The sequence below is a fragment of the Schistocerca cancellata genome, chromosome 4 (assembly GCF_023864275.1).
Source record: "Schistocerca cancellata isolate TAMUIC-IGC-003103 chromosome 4, iqSchCanc2.1, whole genome shotgun sequence".
NCBI classification, from domain to species: Eukaryota; Metazoa; Arthropoda; class Insecta; order Orthoptera; family Acrididae; genus Schistocerca; species Schistocerca cancellata.
Window position 1 is genome coordinate 319,598,445 of NC_064629.1, and position 19,660 is coordinate 319,618,104.

The 19,660-nt window shown below is 36.5% G+C and overlaps 1 long non-coding RNA gene across 1 annotated transcript in view; it reads right to left on the minus strand.

Moving 5' to 3' along the window:
• Positions 1–271: 271 nt before the first annotated feature.
• The window catches only part of LOC126184955 (uncharacterized), a 59,554-nt gene continuing 40,165 nt past the window's right edge, over positions 272–19,660 (minus strand). The window contains exon 5 of the long non-coding RNA XR_007536913.1: positions 272–426. This is a non-coding gene — a long non-coding RNA (uncharacterized LOC126184955). The remainder of the gene's footprint in view (positions 427–19,660) is intronic.

Here is a 19,660-nt window from a genome sequence, read left to right on the forward strand (position 1 = left end):
TCACGTACTACTGCACATGGCTGTCTTCATATTTTTATATGGTAGCATCCACATGTAAATATTCACCTTGTTTTTATGCAGTGTAGTATAGAAAATACTATTTCAAATAAAACAAATTGTTGAATTATTTTTATAATTAGAATCAATATATCAATATGCATTTCAAGCTAAATTTTTTTTTTTTTTTTTTTTTTTACAAAGTACTATTTTAGTTTCTTGAAGAAACATTATATTTCAGGTACATTACATCACAAAATGTTTTATGGATTATCTGAAGTAAAGCTTATAGCAAAGTGGTGGCTTTAAATGTGAATATGCATTATCTGCTATTAACAAGGTTTTTTCCCCAATTTTTTTGAAGCCAAACTGACCAAGCCACACAATCTTGATTGTCAGTGTTGGTTGAAGTTTGCTCCAGATGTTTCACTGTAAAGAAAACAAAAAACCTTTCTATAGAATTGTAGAACTGTCTATAGCACACAAAATAGTGGTGTAAAAATAAATCTTAGTCTTTATGGAAATGCTTGAAATTCCACCTGTCTCACAGCAAATTGATAACACATTAAGTGAAGGTTAAATTAAATTAAATTTAAACAACAGTTTTGTTGACGAGACACTTCCATTTCACACATGATATGGAAACATGAAATAATTTAACACAGATGTTTCTAAATGATAATGGAAATGATTATTCCTGCAACATTGGTAGTCCTTAAAATCAAAAGTATGGAAATTCAAAATACTAATCATTACCCAACAGAGGCTAATATTACAAAATTCTGTCTAGTTTACCTCATGCGTGTGCTAGAACTACAGTATTTCATGACACACACACACACACACACACACACACACACACACACACACACACAAAATATTACTACATTTAAATAAATCTTTTACAAAGGTGGGGGGGGGGGGAAGGGAGGAGAGGAGAGGAGGAGGAGGAGGAGGAGGAGAAGAAGAAGACAGACAAGTGCAAGTAGAACACTCACTCTGAGGGTTCAGAACAAACTTAATAACAATAACTTCATGTGCCTCAGTGACCTAGTGCAAGTCTTTCTACTGGGCATCACTTGGGTGACTTGTGTATCCCTAACCTACCCACTATCCAACCATGGAAAGGGAACCAGCAGTTTAACATGGAATCTGAACCACGTGTGTTTTTGGCAGCAGCTCACATAATTGACATGTGAAAGCTATGTTAAAAAGAAGACAGAAAAATCTGTCCAACCAAGATTCGATCCCATGACCCCTCTGTTTTTAGGCATGCACTTTACTGCTGCATTAATTTAAAAGTTTAAATTGCTTACACTGCCAATGGACCATACACCTTAGTACCTGACAAACTTCAACTTAGCATTTCTACTCATAGTTGAGAAGAAGAGTTCTAGACAGACAGACAGACAAACAAACAAATGAAATTATCTTATGAGTTCCATTTTACTAATTGAGCTACAGAACCCTAAAAACCAAACAAGGTACTCTACTATTAACTTACATAACGTATTGTGTGATTTGATTCATAGATTTGCAACCTAGAACTACAAGAAACTGACACCCCCTATCATGAGAATAATGTTAAATTCTTGTATTATTTTATCCATATACATATTTTTCAAACATACTGCACTGTACATAGTGGACGGTTCTTCTTCCCAGCATGTCTCATTCTTTGTATCCCATCTGTGAATGGTGTGAGGGTAAATTCACTGCCATTATTTTTGGAAATTTGTGGTAAGGTCTTATGGGACCAAACTACTGCCATTATGCTTCTGTATGCACACCAATATATCTTATCTTACTTTCATGACTCCTGTGAAACTTACATGACTGAAGTGGAAGAACTGCTGCACAGTGTTCCTTAAACACCCATTCTCTAAGTCTAACCAACAACTAATGTTTCTATCATCTTCCGCCACCAGGTAAGTTTAATGAACAAGGTTCTGTAGGAACAATACTGCCTTTAAAGAAGGCTGCATGTCAGCACACCAAGTGGAAGAAATATGTAAGTGATTCTGCATTTCCTTAAAGCATTCAATGATGATTACTTTCCAGTAAATAGCACCCTCAACAAACAATATGAGATCAGTGTGTATTTACATCATTTGTAGTCCAATTTCACTACCTTGGGTCACACCCAATGTAACTTGCTTCAGTTGAATATCTGCTGTTCAGTACAACATACTAGATTCCCTGAACCAAAAATTATGTGAACTAATCACATGCCCAAGAACTTAATTACTATGACTAGTTCAATTAACAATTGACAGTGTAGTAAAGTGTACAATGCTCACCTGGAATAACATTTTGCAAGATACTGTGTGTGAGAAAAGAGACTGTTTCACACCTTTAGTTTTCCATGGACCAGTGCTTATTCTCAGAGATTTTTCCTTTCCTTTAGGCTTAAAATGTAATTTAGAGTCCACAGCAAATGCTTGAAGTTAATAATCAGTATCATCAATGTCCATTTAAAACCACACGCAAATAACCTTATACACTCTTTCAGTCGCAGGACTTCAATGCATACAAGATTTTTAATAAATAAAGCAAGGAGAGAGATGATTCTGCAGTGAATCCAAAGGAAAACCCAAAAGGAATTCTGCTGTCAGAGACTGGTACATAGCTCAACTTGAGTAATCTTGATTTTCAATGACATTGCTCTAGAAGTACCCTAAACACTCACGATATGGCCGCACATGGCAAAAATATTGGTAGCTTCCTGTAGAATCTACACCTACCAGCACTGGCACTCATAAACAGTTAACCTTACACTTACTAGTCTTGCACTGGTATCTCACAAATTTGTGAGGCCTGGCGTTATAATGCTTAAGCCCTTAAATAGGTACCTACAGGATGTCCGTGGGTGACCACCATGTATTATTCTTACTGCTCGCATTGGTGCAGTCAATACTTTCTTTCTAAGTGATGAGTTACCCTCGAAAATTATTCTGTACAACATTACTGAGTGGAAATATGCAAAATATGTCAGGAGGCTGATGTTGGTTTCCAATATTAGCAACTGTACAAAGAACAAACATAGATGAACTTAATTGTTTGAGAAGCCCTACTCTGTAGGAATCAACAAGGATTCCGGAAACAGTGATCGTGAGAGACCCAACTCGCTTTATTTGTTCACGAGACCCAGAAAATACTAGATACAGGCTCCCAGGTAGATGCCATTTTCCTTGACTTCCCGAAGGCATTTGATACAGTTCCACAATGTCATCTGATAAAGTAAGAGCCTACAGAATATCAGACCAGCTGTATGGCTAGATTGAAGAGTTTTTAGTAAACAGAACACAGCATGTCGTTCTCAATGGAGAAACGTCTACAGATGTTAAGTAACCTCTGGCGTGCCACAGACGAGTGTTATGGGACCATTGCTTATCACAAAATATATATATATATATATATATATATATATATATATATATATATATATATATATATATATATATGACCTAGTAGATAGTGCTGGAAGTTCCATGCGGCTTTTCACGGATGATGCTGTAGTATACAGAGAAGTTGCAGCATTAGAAAATCAGCGAAATGCAGGAATATTTGCAGCAGATAGGCACTTGGTACAGGGAGTGGCAACTGACCCTTAACATAGACAAATGTAATGTATTGCAAATACATAGAAAGAAGGATCCTTTATTGTATGATTATATGATAGCGGAACAAACACTGGTAGCAGTTACTTCTGTAAAATACCTGGGAATGTGCGTACGGAACGATTTGAAGTGGAATGATCATATAAAATTAATTGTTGGTAAGGCAGGTGCCAGGTTGAGATTCATTGGGAGAGTCCTTAGAAAATGTAGTCCATCAACAAAGGAGGTGGCTTACAGAACACTCGTTCGACCTATAGTTGAGTATTGCTCATCAGTGTGGGATCCGTACCAGGTCGGGTTGACAGAGGAGATAGAGAAGATCCGAAGAAGAGTGGCATGTTTCATCACAGGATTATTTGTTAAGCGTGATAGCGTTACAGAGATATTTAGCAAACTCAAGTGGCAGACTCTGCAAGAGAGGCGCTCTGCATCACGGTGTAGCTTGCTGTCCAGGTTTTGAGAGGATGCATTTCTGGATGAGCCCAAGGAGATCACGAATGTGAAATTAGAGAGATTCGAGCGCGCACGGAGGATTTACGGCAGTCGTCCTTCCTGCGAACCATACGCAACTGGAACAGGAAAGGGAGGTAATGACAGTGGCACATAAAGTGCCCTCCGCCACACACCATTGGGTGTCTTGCAGAGTATAAATGTAGATGTAGATGTAATACACTTCTTCCCATTGAAGTTTTCATCAGTATGTACACAAAAAAAAACAAAAAAAATGGAGCAGTCTAACCTGTTAACTGAATTCTGTTCATGGGCAACATGAATTGTTGGTATAACTTTGTGGAAGAGAACTGAATAGAACATTTTTTTTTTTTCTCTCCAAAATTTAGGGAGAATCCATTTTCAGAAAATCCTGTAATTATTTGAAAAATATCATTTACCAACTCTTGTTGCTTTCTCTCAAATGGGATTTATTATAACACTAGTACTGTCTGCAAAAAGTACCAATCTTGCTTGTTGGTGTTCAGTGGAATTGAATCTTGCAGGACTCCCTTTACATTTTCTCCCAGTCACTAAAATTTTCTACCTTCCCCACACTGTGAAATATTCAGTGCAACTTTTTGCATTCTGTCTGTTTTAATGTCTTAATCTGGCTGTGAGTAAAGCCATCAGTTCCATAAAACTTCAATTTTCTATGAGTGTATATTGATCTACACAATCAAGTATCTTAGAAAGATCACAAAAATAGCAACTGGTGATGTAACATTATTTAAGGCTTATACTATTTGGTGAGTGGATGTATAAATAGCATTTTCAGTGCAGCAAACCTTCTGGAATCCAAACTGTAATATGCTTAGTATCTTGTTTCCACTTAAGTACAGAACTACTGCTGAGTACAACATTACTTTTTTGAATATTCTGGAAAAAGATGTCATTGAGGAACCTGGATGATAATTGTTTAAGTTTCTCATCATCTTTCATATGAAGAAGCTTCACACTTGCATATTTTAACCTGTCTGGAAAAATTCCCTGTGCCAGTGATGAATTTCATGTATCACCAAGGACATAACTTATTTAGTTGGAACAACTTTTCACAATTCTGCTTGAAATTCCACAAATCCCATATAAGCTTTTGTTTTGAGAACTTTTATAATGTTTTTAAGTGAAGGATATTGATTCTACTTCTAGGTGCTTGAAGTTTTGTAGAATGACGTATTTAATGTATTCTCTTGCTTCTTCAACTCAACTATTTAATACCGTATTTGCTGCTATGTTTAGAAAGTCATTATTGAAAGTACTTGCAACTTATGAATTATCAGTCACATTACTGTCATTTTAGTTTCATTGTTATGGAATATTTTACACTGACTGGCTGTCCTGGCTCCCATTTGACAATGTTTCATAAAATTTTATTCTTATTATTGGCATCACTTATTTCTGTAAGGACACACACACTTCTGCACATCTTGATGACTTTACCTTGAAACAGTACAGTATTTTTTGGAGTATGCATGTAGTGTCAGATCTTTACTTAGGCCTTTACATAAATTTCTCTCTTCCTCTTACATGGAATTTTAATTCCCTTTGTTATCCACAGCTTACTTTTTTTTCAAATTGATCTTCTGGATAATTTTTTTCAGGGAAGTAAGTTTCACAAACTGACACAAACTTAATATGGAATAAACTGAATCTGATGTCAGCATCTCTTTCTACACATACCTATTCCATACCACCCCTTTAAGCTTACTCTTAAAATACCGCATCCTGTTATTAATAAGCTTCCCTGCTTTATATTGGAAGCTACTGGATATGACTACTATACTACTATATTACAAATCACTGATGGGGAAATTCAGTGTTCCCCAGTAAGTGACAAGGATGCTAAATGTTGTCATACCCTTTATGACCACTGTACCTATGGGCATATTCCAAAAAGATAATGCAAGATCCTACACTCCAGTTCAAATCACAAACACTTTGAGGAATCTATGGATCCTGACGTATTGCCGACATAGCATGTCTGTGATGAAATGAGACTACTTTTACTGTCCTTCCAGGCCCCAGCCTGCAACCTTCATGAACTACTAACATTGCATGTGTTTGAAGAATGGCAAAAAGTCCATCAGTCAGTCCCTCACGGAGTCAGTTTACTTCCATGCCATAGCAAACACAAAGGTGTATTTCTGCCTATGGCGGGGGGGGGGGGGGGGGGGTCACACTTAGAGGCATCATCATCATCAAGTTTGGGGTGTTCAGCATACAAGTTGTTACTAGTGTCCGCAAATAATTCTGTGAACATGTGTGCTTTAAAGGTAGTAAAATCTTTCTTCTAAATATGTCAAAATGATTAGTAGTCATACAATAATATAATTCTCAGTAAAAAATACAATAATAAAATAGAAGCCTCAAAATTTGAGGCTGGTTGTCCCCCAGTAAATAAAACAGACAAAGAACTTGTCAATGACAAATGTTAAAGCCTGTGGATGCATCCAGTGCTAACAAGCAGCTCACTGCAAGCAGACCCAATTTTTCACAGCATTGTAGTAGATACTACACACACATCCTTGGCTGCTGCAGCCACAAATTCATTGCCCCAAATTCCCACATGCCTTGGCCCACTTTAAATGGGCACAAATTTGGTGAGCATGAGGTTTCTGAGTGTCACCAGTCTTGTAACCTTAAGCTCTGGGCATGCTTCGACAACCACCATGCAGAATGAACATGTAATACCATACGTCACAGGGAGCAAGGGACACTTGAAAAAATTTCACGTACTACAGTAAGAAACTCTTTGGAATATATAACTCTCACTCAAATCAGGATGTAGCAAGCATTACTGCCTACTGTTGAAAGGGTTTGGCCTGTGTATACATAAAGTGTGTATAATCTCTCTCTTGCATATACGTATCAAATTAATCTCTCAAGGCAGTCATCAAATAATGCATTAAGTATTATTTAGCTACACATAAAATCTTAGCTGCTAGTTAGTCTCCACCATACAATTTCACAGAGTTGCCTATTTTTTATCCTGATAAGACCTTTTGTATCTGCTTGTTGCTACAAATACACAGTCCTCTGGTCACCTTTCTCATTCCTCTACATTCTGCTTAGGGTATTAACTAATTCACAGTGCTCAGTATTATTCAAGGTCAGTTACTTTTTTAAATAATGGGGAGTTCTGGGTCTTTTCTGCAAACTTATGTGCTGTTAAATACTGGAATTTTTATTTTATGGCTACCAGTATCTCACACCCGATATTTTTTTCAAATGTGGTTTGTGAGTCAGCATTATTTTATTTGAGGATATCTGAATTTTGATTAATGTCAAAAACAGAACACATGAATTTCAGATGCACTCTGCTACCAAAATGACTGCTATCACTGTACACTTAACCTATCAACCACTTCTCGGAAGGATGCTGCAAATCAACTGTTGTTCTGGGACTGTCACTTCTTGTGATCTACAGAAAGAAAAATTGCATCAGATCACAAGCAGGATACCTCATTTGCACCAACATTATTAATGATCTACATCTGACTACAATCCATATTCTTGATTGGTATCATTATTACATCTTCCAAATTGTAGACAATTCCACCCAAAATGCTAAGAGTCCACAACGAATTTTTCCTCTCTTGTAACACTAATTTCTTACCAGGAAACACCAGTCAATTAAATCTGAACAGCTACCAACAAACAACACCTTCTTTAGCTTCCATCTGGTCTTAACAGGCGGCATCACTGCTCAATAAAGAGGGGCATGTTCTGCTGGTTCTTTCCTTCTCATCAGTGGAACAAAGTGTCTCAAACCAATTCCTTTGGAGTATGGGGCTAGTCTTGTCCAATTCTCTCAGAGATTTTCCCCCCAAACAGCAACTACAGATCTACGCAATGACTCACGAAACCTTCAAGTGTGTGTTGAGAATGCCAGAGCCCCATGATGCAATCACTAATACATGACATGGCCATGTCAATCCATCACCTCACAATTCACAGTCGCCATTCAAAGCTAGTTAATAATCACCAACCAAGGTACCAGCTGTCCACTGACTGGGGGAAAAAAATCCAACCTACTTAAAACTCCATGAAGTTTCCACAAATCTCAACCATGTCTATTGTTGAATGGGAAGAAATCTACTTTAAATATACCTACAAGATGAAAAGCATGCAACTATACATTACATGGGCTACTGCACCAGAATGATCACAAGAAGTCCACAGTATTCAGCTCAGCAGCCATGCTACTTCTGAACTATAGTTCTGCACGGTTATACACTAACAACTTCTAAAACATACAACTCAGCACTACTAAACTGTTGTGTACTAGTCTCTCGTAAGGATACAAAAATCTCATATTGGATAGAGCTTCAATCTACATCGTCTTTACTCAATTCATACTATGGGTTATGAGAAGTATTTACAGTTGTGGAAAGAATAAATAGTTTCCAAGTGATTCTGAAATGTAATAAGGTATGTTACTCAAAAGTCATTCAAATTAGTGAAATACATAAAAAATAGACACTAAGTGAAGAGCTATCACTGATGTTTAATTTTTACTGGTCACTTCCGTGAGTGGTACATGAAATATAATTCACAAAAACTAAGAGAAATCATAGCAGACTGGTTGATAAGGACAACCCTTCACAGACAGAAACCAGTAAATATGCAGTCTTATACAATTATTACCATCCAGTAATAAATACCATCAATATGCATACTGTTGTGTAGGGGTGGTGGGAGAAAGAACAAGAATTTGTGATATTCTATTCAAACATTTGGAGACACCGTGTTTACTCGAATCTAAGCTGCATTTTTTTTTCTGGTTTTTGTAATCCAAGAAACTGCCTGCGGCTTAAATCAAGTGCAAAGTAAGCAGAAGTTCTCAAAAATGTTGGTAGGTGCCGCCACAACTAACTTCTGCTGTCGAATATATGTAGCGCTACACAGGCATGCTTTGCAGGCACAAAGGTAAATACTGGCGCCAAAACCTCTGCATCAGTAAAAAAAACAGTAGAAGACAAGCTTTTTTTCTCTGCCCCAAGTTTCAACCACTGCCTTTTCAAACATTATCTAACAAAGTAAATATAAATTACGTATTGTTTATCTTTGAATGTAGCAGCCTTTCAAATATTCGTAGCAACAAAAATAAATTTCCCTATACAAAAATACCAACAATGCACAAGGCTTTAGGAATGTTGCATGAGCTGATATGCTGGGGCTGATTATGATTTCATGTAGAGGCATCTATTGCTTTGTGTAATTTTGTGAAGTGTTTATTGGTGTTAGTGAACCATAGCACTTTAATTATAGTGCCAAATTCAAGAGGGGAGTTATTTCTTTTGCAGAACAAACTTCTAATTGTGTTGCAGGTCTGGAATATGGGATTGATGAGAGCAACGTCAGGCAATGGCAACTACAGAGAGAGAAATTATATGGATGTTCAAGTAGGAGGAAAGCATTTAGTGGGCCAAAGTGTGGCCGATATCATGTGCTAGAAGTGACTTTAAATGAATTTGTTAAGGAACAGCATCAGAAATTCCTGCCTGTGAATGCCGAAATTTTAAAAATTAAGTCCCATGAAATTGCCAGAGAGACAAAAATCTAAAATTTTACGGCTAGTCGCAGCTGGATTGATCTGTCTATGAAGTGCTGGGGTTTTTCACTTTGGAGGTGAAGTTCAGTTCCATAGAAGCTGCCAAAAAAATTATGAAGACAAACTTGTGGAATTTCAGCACTTCATAATTAGGCGGCGCACAGAAAAGCAAAACTTTCTTGGTCAGATATGAAATGCTGACCAAACTCCCGTATATTTTGAAATGCCATCAAATTTTATGGTTGACGCCAAAGGAAAGGAAGACATAAGTGTTCTTACATCAGGGGGTGAAAAACAGTTGATGTCCATCACACTTTCATAGCAGATGGACATAAATTACCCCATTCATAGTTTTCAAGCGAAAGACTTTACAGAAATCAGAAGTTTTTCCAAAGACTGTAACTGTACGAGCAAACTAAACTGGGTGGTTTTCGGAGGACATGGTGCTGGAATTTATTAGGCGTGTGTGGAATCTTAGTACTGGCACAATACTTGGTTTACGCAGTCTGTTTGTATCAGATGCGTACGCAGGCCGTACAACACGTGCAGTAAAACGAAAATTAGAGGAAATCAAAATGGACTTTGCAGTAATTCCAGGCAGGATGATGTCAATTCTGCAGGCACCTGACGTCTGTTGGAATAAACCATTTATGGAAAAGCTCAAATGCATGTACACAGACTGGCTTTTGAAAAGCGACAGACAACCGACACCAACAGGACTTGTAAAATGTGCAAGTTTGTCATAAGTGTGCCAATGAATTTAAGATGCATGGAAGTGTGTTCCAAATCAGACTGTGCTACAAGCATTTAAAAAATGTTCAATATCCAGTGCACTAGATGGTATGGAGGATGATGCTCTGTATGAACAAATGAGCAACAAAGAATCGCGTGATGGTGATTCAGAATCATGACTGACATTTTAAACATTTCGTATATGATGTATTACAAACCTAATAAAATTTTGTTTTAAATTTCAGCATTTAATTTCTAATTTTCATTCTTATTTTATAAGTGTTGCTACTCTGCATTGCACAGGATAGAAAAGCGTGGAGAGCTGCATCAAACCAGTCTACGGACTGAAGACAACAACACACTCTGCATTTGAAGTCATCACTAAAGATCTATTACGAAAATCCGACTGGCAAGACTGTTTGGGATATATGTCAATATGGCCAACTCTACATTCTGAATTTTTTGCTACCTGTGACAAGAGATGGTTGCCAATAGGAACTTTTATGAATCATGAATCACATGCAGTTTTCTCTTCACCACAAGAATAATACCCCGTGTGGAGCTGCTAGTCTCCCATCGGGCGCCTCCCCAGGTGGCGGATTGGGGAATACGGAGTTGGCACGCATCACATCTTTACAGATTTCAAAGCAGCTTATGATAGCATAAACAGAGAGCAGTTATATCAATCTCTAGATGAACTGGGAATCTCTAGAAAGTTGGTAAGGCTGGTGAGAATGACAATGAGCGAAACACAAGCTAGTGTAAGAATAGGAGGAATGACGTCCAACACATTGAGTATTAAAAATGGAGTGCGACAAGGGGATGTATTGTCATGCCTTCTCTTTAATGCCGCCCTGGAGAAGGTGATTAGAAACGCAAACCTTCTGAACAGAGGAATGATCTCCTACAAATTGGTGCAGATACTGGCCTACGCAGATGACATAGATATAATTGCAAGAACCCAAAAAGCAATGGAAGAGACATTTACAGCTTTTGAACAGGCCAGTAGGAACATGGGGTTAATTATTCATGAACAAAAAACAAAATATATGGCAGCTGAAAAAGCACAGAGAAAATATGCCAAATACAACAACAATGGGCAACTATACATTTGAAAGAGTTGAACATTTCAAGTATCTAGGCTCGATAGTTACACATATAAATGATACCTCCTTTGAAATTAAGCAGAGGTTAATACTGGCCAACAGAGTCTATTTTGCCCTAACAAGACTTCTATCCTCAAGGCTCCTGACTCTTACCACGAAATTAACTATGTATAAATCACTTATACGACCAGTGCTTACATATGCCTCTGAAGCCTGGACAGTAACAACTGAAGATATTGCAACACTGGACACATTTGAAAGAAAGGTACTTAGACGAGTTATCAGCCCAATCTGTGAAAGAGGAAGATGGAGGAGGAGATCCAACTATGAGTTGTATACTATATACAAAGACCAATCCATCAGAAGGATAGTGGAATCATCCAGACTGAGGTGGGTGGGACATGTGGCTCGTATGAATGATACAGAAGTACCAAAAAGGATATTACAAGGAAAGCCAGGAGGGCAGAGAGGACGTGGTCGACCAAGAGCCAGACGGGAAGATGAAGTAATCAAAGATCTTAGGAAGATGGGCTATAGAAACTGGAGAGTATTGGCAAAGGACCGAGAGAGATGGAATGAAATTGTAGAAGAGGTCAAGGCTCATCATGAGCTGTAGAGCCAAGAAAGAAGAAGACAAGACTAATACGAATGTAAACATTATGCCATGTATTCTTTCGTGTTTGCTGCTACCTCATTTAAATCCTGTCGGCCTAATAAACTATGAAAGTAGAGTGAGACAATAGCAAACGCAGAAGAATATACGTATCATGTGATGTTTATATTCATATTATTCTTATGCTGTATAGTGATACAGTCAGAAATGAAGCACGTCAACTGACTAGGTTTTTAAATCTAAGATGACTAATTTCTGTGAAGAATGTTATGTACCAAAGAAGCGCCTGCAAAGATTTTCAAACTGAGAAATTTTTTTGTTAAACTCTCATTCAGATCATCATCTATTATACACAATCTATTATTTGGCTCTTGCTGATCATTATAAAAGAAAGCAGCAGTGTAGGCAACAACAAATAGCAGCCTCTTGCCATTGTTTCGCTATTGAGACAATTCCTCTCTTTTCTACTGTAAGTGGCAGTAGCTCACACGAAAGCAAGCCATGCCACGAGTGGCGACAGGTCGTAAAAACTCATTATCAGAATGTGACAAACAATGCATGACACAGTATGTAATGTAATCAACTGTTGGAGATAAAGTTTATCTCATGCGAAAAGTGCGATGCCCACAGCAAAGAGTTAAGGTAATTTCATTATGTTGCCAGAAAACGTGTTTAATTTATTTAATTATGAATATTTTCTTTTATGATAAATAATGGAGTTTATTAAGGTCAGTCGACCAAAGAATCTACAATGCAGGAATGTTTGCAACTTCCGGGCTCATGTTGGCTTGCCCGCCACTTCTTTGTCAGTATTGGAGGCAGACGGACATGATTATGTGACACGTGTAGTATAATGGAATTAGATTATCAATGTTAACAGTGAAAATGGTGTAGTTGCTAACAAAAAGTACGAATAAATATAATTTTTAGCTGAAAGTATTTCAGATCCAGCGGAGTTTATTTCAAACAGAAGCAAACCCAGCCCATGCTTGTTGAAATGATTATTTCGCAGATCAAACTACAAAAAACCCCTAGACAAACGAGATCAGCACTGTGTAATCTTTCAGCAGCTACTAAAAAAAATAATTCTTGCTGAAATTGTGCTGGAACTGGTCGTAGTATTCCCATTCAAAAACACATGGTGAGAGTGGTCCTACCACAATATACCACGTAAGATTCTACAAACAATTTTTCAGTTATCTAAGAAATGAGAAAGAGAACAACCAATACAATATGGTGGCAGCGACCGGGAATATTGAAAAAGTTATCGAAATAAATTACCACCGAGATTGCGAAGACGACAGAATTCGTACATCCTGGATGAAAATGTTCAAGAAAGTCGTATGCCGATACCTTCAAGACAACAGAATGCAGTTACTGGAGCAAGAATAATGGCGCAATGAACCAAGAGAAAACTGTTGTGCAACAAAAAATCAATAATCATATAAGTGTAGTTTTTAAGTGTTGTGAATTCCATCTGGCACCAATCAACAAAGAAGATGTTATAAGATAAGAAAATCAGTAAACTGGGAGTAAGATAATTTAGTATCATTTAGCAAAGATAAATTTATTGTTTGTTTATTCCTGTGTAAAAAGATGACAATTTTAAGAGAGGAAAGTATTGACAACGGTATCGCCGACACTAGTACTGATTTAAATTTATCATACGAAAGTGAATGCAACAGGAATAGTCTGGATCCTGTAGAGGAAGTTTAAACTCGTATGGAAAGACAGGATGAAGTTAAAGACCTGTTATCAACAGTAATGAATTATATGGAGGGAAAATTTAAGGCAATTGATGACACTTACTGACAAAATAGGCAGTGGTTAGGAAATATTCAAGACAGACTCGATGCTAATGAGATTTGTTTGGAACAAATGGAGAAAAATAATGAGATTAGTTTTAATCAAGTGGAGCAAAACAATGCTTCTCAGTTAGACCAGAATCTTATAGACATCTCTGATAGATTTGAGAAACAGTTCAAAGCAAATGAACAGGAAAATGACAATCACTTTCAAAAAGTAGAAGCAAATATTTCCAGTTTGAGCCGTAATATGGTTAAGATCATGGGTAAGGTCAATTATGTTGGGAGAAAGGTTGAAAATGTAGATGCAAAAGTAAAGAAATTTGAAAACTGAAATTAGCACGGGTAGAGAGAAAATCCGTAATACGGTTAAAGTTGTGCATGCCGATATCAGACATGTACAAGATACAGTATCTGATCGTATTTCTATTGTAGATGATAAAATTGTTCAAGTAGAAGGCAAATTTGAACAAAAGATAGGAATCATTACTGAAAAAATAGATGTAAATAAGCAAATAAGCAAAGATGAAGTCAAGAGTTTAGAAAATAGTATTAGTGACATCACTAAGAAACTTTAAAGTGCAACATTCCAGTAAAAAAAAATTTTCAGATGAGAGCGGTACGCATCCGGTAGATTTCCTGCAGCATTGCAAAGATAACTTTTTACCAAATATAAATGATAATTTGAAGACTAAATTTGTGAAAAGATTTCTGGAAGGTGAAGCATTGTCATGGACTAATCAATATTGTATTGACAGAATGACTTTTGCAGAGTTTGAGGAGAGGTTCTTTAGTAAATTCTGGTCAGAGACAGAACAAGCTAGAATAAAAAACAAATTCTTGAATGGTCCTGTTTATAAACATGAGTTTGGTAGCATGAAGCAATTTTGCAAAATTCAGTTAAGGAAACTCACTCACCTAAGCAAACCTTTTGATGAACTCATTCAAATCGATGCACTAAAAAGAAGGCTACCATATGAATTACAGTGGGAGTTAGCTTATGGACCGGATGACACAATAGACCAGTTTTTGAAATATTTAGACAAACTAGACAGAATTATTGAGACAACGGGTAAACCACCACACCATAGTCAAAACCATTTTCAAAAGATAAGAAATACAAATTGGGGAAACACACAACACGATAAAAAAGAGCCACACAATTTTGGAAGAGAAATCAACAGTACAACTTCAAGGGATCAGAAGGAAACAATTTCCATTACAAGGGTCAATATGGAAATAATCATAATCAATTTGGTAACAGACACTTTGGAAATAAACCAAAGGAGTGGCATAGTCATAATGGTATGGGGAGAACTGAACAGGAATTTAAAAAACTGAATAGGGCTCCTTTGGCGGTCCGCAAGGTAGGAGCTACTTATACACAAATGGAAAGGGCCAACCCAAACTATCAAACTAGACAGAAAAATAGCAGTGACATAATAAGTAATTATTTTAAAGAGAAGTGTTATCCCATTAATGTGGTATCTGTTACAAATGTCATACAAATAAACCAGAAACAAAAGGTAAATTATTTAAAGACACTGATTGCTAAGAGAACTGTGAAGAATAATTAAACTTAGATTTATTCTACGAGTGGCTGAGAGGGACACCTTGCTGGAAAATTGTTGTTCAAATGATCAAAGTGTGTTAGGAATTAGAGAACTTATGGAAAAGTCTGGTGGGCTAGGAATTAAAATTGCACCTAGTAAAGATGATTTAAATGTGTATCTGCATACTGAAGGTAAGGGTGCAGAGGATCAAGAGGATTTTTTTGTGATGTTGATTGGGAAGAAAAGGTGATTGAGGATAGTAGTGAAGAAAGATGTTTTATTGGTGTAAGTGAAGAGTTGGAAGCTTTAGGGATACAAAAGTTAAGAAATAAATATAAAGGAGAGATGCACAATAGCACAAAAGAACGTAGTTGGATTAATGAAATATTCAGGAATAGTAATCAGGCCAAAGAAAATGCAATTAGGTTATTAACAACATATAACTCTGGTAATAACGATACTGGTGAGGACACTAGAAAGGGATATGGATTTAGTGAAATTGAAGACTACTTATTACATGAGACAAAAAATTTGACTTTGATGTAACAAGTCCATTTATTGATGTACAGATAGTATCATGGAAAGAAAAATGTTTAGTGGACACAGGAAGTCAAGTATCTGGGATATCAGAATCATTAAGTAAAAAACTGAAAACTAATAAGGATTATGTTGAGTTACCTGTAGTACGAATTAAAATAAGAGGTGCCACTGGGAGGCACAGTAAATCAGTAAGGAGTCAGGCAATTGAAGGAGTACCATGGTCACATGGGTGTCTCGTTATTCCTGATCTCACAGAGGATTTTATCCTAGGCATGTCTTGGATAAAAAAGGAAATGCAGCATTTGATTGGGTAGGACAGAAATTAATGATTACTCTACCAACTGGTGAAGTCATTGCTACGAAACTTCTCACATCAAATGTGTCGTGTATGAATAAGACTGAACAGTATTGATTTTACAAAAGAAAGTAAGTACATTGAAGACCGTGTCACAGATTTTGATACAGATGAGACAGAGTTTGAAAACTTTGTAAATGAAAAAGTAGCCGAAGCTAGAGAACTAACTGAGGACCAGAAACAAGAGTTGAAATTATTTTTGTGGGAATATAGTGATGTATTCAGCAACATACCAGGTAAAGTAATTGGATATCAATGTACTTTGCAGTTTAAGCCACATGAACATTCCTTTAGAAAACCATGAAGTATTACAATCTCGAAAAGGATAGCAGAGGAGAAAGAATTACATAAGACTGAAGTGTGTGAAATCATAATCCCTTGGTCATTGTAAATAAACCTAATGGACAAGTCAGATTAGTACTAGATTCCAGACAGTTAAATGTTTATACAGAGAAACTGACCACCCAGAGAACATCAATGAGTTGTTATATAAATTTAAAAATATCCAAATTATGTCATGCCTTGACCTAACTTCAGGTTTTCATCAATTACCTCTTGCAGTTAGTTCTAGAAAGTACACTGCTTCCTTATACAATGGGAGATGTTACCAATATTGTGTAGTGCCTTTCAGATTAAACTACTCAGTTGCATAATTTATAAGAGCACTAGACTATGTACTTGGACAAGAAGTTGTGTCAGAATTAACCATTTATGTAGATGATATATTAGTGTCAAATCAAAGTTGGGATGATCATTTGCAGTTATTGAAAAAGGTGTGTGAAAAACTCAGAAGAGGGGGAATGACATTAAAACTAGAAAAATGTACATTAGGTGTCAGAACTCACATTTTTATGTCACGTCATTACTAAGGAAGGGTAAGTGCAGACCCTTAGAAAATAAAATCAATCGTAAACTTTCCATTGTCTAGAAACCGAAAACAATTGAAATCTTTCTATGGAATCTGTGGATTCTATCAAAAATATATAAATGGACAATGCCTTAATGTAACATGTTTAAGCAACTTACTTAGAAAAAAATGCTACATGGAATAGGTCCGAAGAGTGTCAGCAAGCATTCGAGAAAATTAAGAATGAACTGTATAAGAACAATCTTTTACACAGGCCAGATTTGAGTTTGCCATTTAGTCTTCACACTGACAGTAGTAATTATGGACTAGGAGCAGAACTATTTGAGGAGAAAGTCGTGAATGGAAAAAGTCTTCATTGTACTATTGCATTTGGCAGTAGATTGTTACTTAAACATGAGAGAACTTACACAGTCACAGAAAAATAACTACTTGCGGTACACTGGGCATTTACAAAATTTAAAACATACCTGTTAGGACACAAGATAAAAGTGTATTCAGACCACAAAGCTTTAAGTTATTTACAGGAGTGTAGACTATATCATAATAGATTAACCAGGTGGGCAATGTTCATGCAACACTGACTATGAAATTGTGTATATTAAGGGGTCAGAAAATGTAGTGGCTGATGCTTTATCTAGGTTACCAGTAGGAGGAGATTAGGAAATGTTTGAACAAGAGGAAGAAAAAGAATTTAAAATAAGATACATGACGGGAATCCAATATGAAAAGCTCATAAGGGCACTTTGCAATAACATCAGGAGGGGACAAAATAATGATCCTAATTGGAAATTGGTTAAGGACTGTATAGGCAAAAGAGGGTATGATAAACTTGACAAATACTATAAGGTCTTTAAGGGAACACTCTTTAGAAGAACAGATGTGGACTCTGACAATTGGAAGCTATGTTGGCCAGAGTGTGAGGCAGAGAAGTTAATAAAGTACACCCATGAAAGTTATGGTCACTGTGGAATACAGAAATGTGTAAAAAAGTTACAAGGAAACAACTACTTTTATAACACAGTAAAGAAGGTGAGCAACGAAATATCAACATGCGACATGTCAAAGAGTAAAAGTAAGCAACAGAACGTGTCAGAGAGAAGTGCAGAACATTATTCCGGATAAGCCATTAGATTTAGTAGCTGTAGACTTTTATGGTCCTTTACCTAAAAGCAAAGGTGGTCATTGTTTTATATTTGTCATGGTTTATGTATTTTCCAAACTAATTAAACTTTATCCTGTTCGAAAAGCTAAGAGTAAAGAGATCATTACAAAGATTGAGAGAGATTACTTCAAGAGCATAGGGAAACTTAAAGCCATATTATTTGATAATGGTTCACAATTTGTTTCAACAAACTGGAAAGCATTCATGGAAGAAACTAACACAAAACACATCTTGATATCCGTGTACAACCCATTTTCAAACCCAGCAGAAAAGTACATGAGGGAAATAGGGAGACTTTGCAGGACATATTGTTGTCACAAACACCCTAGTTTGTCCGACCATGTAAACAACTTTGAGGACATCATCATGAACAGCATGCAGCACAGCTCTACTGGATTTTCACCACATGAAATTATGTTTCATCTCAGACCAGCGAAACTTATTTCCGAATTAACAGACTTTCCACAATGTGCCTTAATATCAATGAAAGAATGTGAAGAGACCGTAAAGAAAACCATGAAGAAACTAGGTGAAGGTAGGAAAAAACAGACATGATAGGGAAATAAAGGCTACCACATTCAGAATAGGTGACCATGTCTTAGTGAATCCCCATGAATGATCGGTATTACTAACAGCAGAACTCAAGAAGTTTTTTGACATTTACATTGGGCCATTTGAGATTATTGAGAACCCCCAGCCAAATGTGTACTGATTAGTATATCCCAAGTCAAGAAAGCTGTTTGGTCTTAGGAATGTTGTTTCTTTGAAACTGTATATTGAGAAAAGGAGAAATTGAGCCTACAAAGATGCCTTTATCTGGAAAGAATTTTACTGGAAAAATGAAATGCTGTGAGGTAAAGTCACAGAAAACTGCAATCACCATACTATGCCACGTAACTTATCTCATGCAAAATTATGATGTATCTAGGCCGATTGTCACTTAATTCTGTTGTAAGATTAGATTTCATGATTCCAACGTGCTTGTTTAAGCAATTGTACAGTATTTAATGAATTGCAAAATACGTGAACTTGATAAATGAGGTATTTTATTTTACTGATTATGCTAGGAGACAATACATGTCACCCACCCCGACAATTTGAGAATAGCCAATCTCATAATTTTTGAAATCTTTTTTTTATTCATTTAAATAGGTCATAACGCTTATAAAATAAGTTCTATAGTTAATAGAATATACTTTCTTGTATACGCAAGTGTGCTTTTGTTTTACATCTTGCTCACCATGAATAACCATTTTTATTCGCCTA